This window comes from Aegilops tauschii, chromosome 4 (genome assembly GCF_002575655.3).
Source record: "Aegilops tauschii subsp. strangulata cultivar AL8/78 chromosome 4, Aet v6.0, whole genome shotgun sequence".
Lineage (NCBI taxonomy): Eukaryota > Viridiplantae > Streptophyta > Magnoliopsida > Poales > Poaceae > Aegilops > Aegilops tauschii.
The window spans coordinates 73,702,536-73,706,934 of NC_053038.3; positions in this window are offsets into that span (position 1 = coordinate 73,702,536).

Below are 4,399 nucleotides of genomic sequence, written 5' to 3' on the forward strand. Positions count from 1 at the left end.
AAGGTCTGTGGTAAACTACTCACACATCATCGGAGAGGCTATGGTGTTGACGTAGAAGCCCTCCGTGATCGATTCCCCCTCCGGCGGAGCACCGGAAAAGGCCCCAAGATGGGATCTCATGGGTACAGAAGGTTGCGGCGGTGGAAATAGGGTTTCGTGGTGCTCCTGGATGTTTTCAGGGTATACGAGTATATATAGGTGAAGGAAGTCGGTCAGGAGAGCCACGAGGGGCCCACGAGGGTGGGGGGCGCGCCCAGGGGGCAGACGTGCCTCCCTGTCTCGTGGCCTCCTCAGTTGTTTCTTGACGTCCACTCCAAGTCTTCTGGATCACGTTTGTTCCAAAAATCACGTTCCCGAAGGTTTCATTCCGTTTGGATTCCGTTTGATATTCCTTTTCTGCGAAACACTAAAATAGGCAAAAAAACAGCAATTTGCACTGGGCCTTGGGTTAGTAGGTTAGTCCCAAAAATAATATAAAAGTGTATAATAAAGCCCATTAAACATCCAAAACAGAATATATAATAGCATGGAACAATCAAAACTTATAGATACGTTGGAGACGTATCAACATACTTTCTCTTCTTGGATCATATGCACTTATGATTGGAACTCTAGCAAGCATCCGCAACTACTAAAGATCATTAAGGTAAAACCCAACCATAGCATTAAAGTATCAAGTCCTCTTTATTCCCATATGCCATGACCCACTTACCCGTGTTTGTGTTTCAGTCGCTCACGCAACGCAGACAATAAGCAAATCATGAACATATTGCAAACCCTACAGCGGGGATCCCTCACGCTTGCGCGACACGGATAGCACCATAGGACAACACCAATAATAAAACATGCAACTCAAACCAATCACGATCATCAATTAACCCATAGGAAAAAACAGATCTACTCAAACATCATAGGATAGCCATACATCATTGGGAAATAATATATAGCATTGAGCACCATGTTTAAGTAGAGATTACAGCGGGTAAAAGAGGGGTTACACCGCTGCATAGAGGGGGGAAGAGTTGGTGATGACAGCGGTGAAGTTGTTGGTGTAGATTGCGGTGACGATGATGGCCCCGGCGATGTTCCGGTGCCACCGGAAGCGAGGGGGAGAGAGCCCCCCCCCTCTTTCTTCTTCTTCCTTGACCTTCTCCCTAGATAGGAGAAGGGTTTCCCCTCTGGTCCATGGTCTCCATGGCGTGGGAGGGGCGAGAGCCCCTCCGAGATTGGATATGTCTCTCTGTCTCTCTCTGTTTGTGCGCTCCCAGATCTGGCCTTTCACCGTTTCTTATATTCCCGGAGAGCCGTAACTCCGATTGGATTGAAATTGGAACACAATTTTTATCCGGATATTAGCTTTCTTGCGGCGCAAGAAGGGCTCCAACCGCCTTACGGGGTGTCCACGAGGGTCAGGGGTGCGCCTGCCCCCCTGCCTCGTGGCCCCCTCCGGCATCGTATCGCGTTGATTCTTCTTCCCAAAAATCACATATATTCCAAAAAAAATCTCCGTCAGTTTTTATCCCATTTGGACTCCGTTTCATATGGATTTTCTGCGAAACAAAAAACATGCAACAAACAGGAACTAGCACTGGGCACTGGATCAATATGCTAGTCCCAAAAATAGTATAAAAAGTTACCAAAAATATATGAAAGTTGTATAATATTGGCATGGAACAATAAAAAATTATAGATACGACGGAGACGTATCAGCATCCCCAAGCTTAATTCCTGCTCTTCCTCGAGTAGGTAAATGATAAAAAAGATAATTTTTGATGTGGAATGCTACCTAGCATAATCTTGATCATGTAATCTAATCATGGCATGAATATTAAGACACGAGTGATTCAAAGCAATAATCTATCATTTGACATTAAGACAATAATACTTCAAGCATACTAATAAAGCAATCATGTCTTTTCAAAATAACATGGCCAAAGAAAGTTATCCCTACAAAATCATATGGTCTGGCTATGCTCCATCTTCACCACACAAAATATTCAAATCATGCACAACCCCGATGACAAGCCAAGAAATTGTTTCATACTTTTGACGTTCTCAAACCTTTTCAACTTTCACGCAATACATGAGCGTGAGCCATGGATATAGCACTATAGGTGGAATAGAATATGATGGTGGAGGTTGTGTGGAGAAGACAAAAAGGAAGAAATTCCCACACCGACGCGGCTAATCAACGGGCTATGGAGATGCCCATCAATTGATGTCAATGTGAGGAGTAGGGATTGCCATGCAACGGATGCACTAGAGCTATAAGTGTATGAAAGCTCAAACTGAAACTAAGTGGGTGTGCATCCAACTTGCTTGCTCATGAAGACCTACGGCATTTGAGGAAGCCCATCGTTGGAATATACAAGCCAAGTTCTATAATGAAAATTCCCACTAGTATATGAAAGTGATAACTCAAGAGACTCTCTATATGAAGAACATGGTGCTACTCTGAAGCACAAGTGTGGTAAAAGGATAGTAACATTGCTCCTTCTCTCTTTTTCTCTATTTTTTTTTCTTTTTTTTATTTTTTTATTTTTTGTTTTGGTGGGCTTCTTTGGCCTCTTTTTTTTATTTGGGCTTCTTTGGCCTCTTTTTTTTAAAGTCCGGAGTCTCATCCCGACTTGTGGGGGAATCATAGTCTCCATCATCCTTTCCTCACTGGGGCAATGCTCTAATAATGATGATCATCACACTTTTATTTACTTACAACTCAATATTACAACTCGATGTCTAGAACAAAGATATGACTCTATATGAATGCCTCCGGCGGTGTACCGGGATGTGCAATGATCTAGCATAGCAATGACATCAAAAAACGGACAAGCCATGAAAACATCATGCTAGCTATATTACGATCATGCAAAGCAATATGACAATAAATGCTCAAGTCATGTATATGATGATGATGGAAGTTGCATGGCAATATATCTCGGAATGGCTATGGAAATGCCATGATAGGTAGGTATGGTGGCTGTTTTGAGGAAGATATAAGGAGGCTTATGTGTGATAGAGCGTATCGTATCACGGGGTTTGGATGCACCGGCAAAGTTTGCACCAACTCTCGAGGTGATAAAGGGCAATGCACGGTACCGAAGAGGCTAGCAATGATGGAAGGGTGAGAGTGCGTATAATCCATGGACTCAACATTAGTCATAAAGAACTCACATACTTATTGCAAAAATCTATTAGTCATCGAAACAAAGTACTACGCGCATGCTCCTAGGGGGATAGATTGGTAGGAAAAAGACCATAGCTTGTCCCCGACCACCACTCATAAGGAAGACAATCAATAAATAAATCATGCTCCGACTTCATCACATAACGGTTCACCATACGTGCATGCTACGGGAATCACAAAATTCAACACAAGTATTTCTACAATCCACAACTACCCACTAGCATGACTCTAATATCACCATCTTTATATCGCAAAACTATTGCAAGGAATCAAACATATCGTATTCAGTGATCTACAAGTTTTATGTAGGATTTTATGACTAACCATGTGAATGACCAGTTCCTGTCAACTCTCTAAATAGATATAAGTGAAGCAAGAGAGTTTAATTATTTCTACAAAAGATATGCCCATGCTCTAACAAGTATAAGTGAAGCAAAAGAGCATTCTACAAATGGCGGTTTTCTATGTGAAGAGAAGCAGGCAATCCAAACTTCAAAAGATATAAGTGACGCACATGAAGCATTCTATAAAGCCATACTCAAAAAATATAAGTGAAGTGCAATGAGCATTCTATAAATCAACCAAGGACTATCTCATACCAGCATGGTCCATAAAAGAAAAGTGAAAACTAAATGCAAAAGACGCTCCAAGATTTGCACATATCGCATGAACAAAACGAATCCGAAAACATACCAATATTTGTTGAAGAAAGATGGGATGCCTTCCGGGGCATCCCCAAGCTTAGACGCTTGAGTCTCCTTGAATATTTACTTGGGGTGCCTTGGGAATCCCCAAGCTTGAGCTCTTGCCTCTCCTCCTTCTCCTCACATCAAGACCTCCTCGATCTTCGAACACTTCATCCACACAAAACTCAACAGAAAACTCGGTAAGATCCGTTAGTATAATAAAGCAAATCACTACTCTAAGTACTGTTGCAAACCAATTATTATTTTGTTTTTGCATTGTAGCTACTGTAATATAACTTTTCCATGGCTTAATCCACTGATAGAAATCGATAGTTTCAACAAAACAAGCAAACTATGCATCAAAAACAGAATCTGTCTTAAACAGGACAGTCTGTAGTAATCTGAACATTCACCATACCTCTGGTACTCTAAAACTTCTGCAAAAATTAGGAAAAATAAAAAATTTGTATATAAAGACAGTGCAAAAAGTTTCAGACCCGTTTGACGTTCCAGTAAAAAATGTAAAATC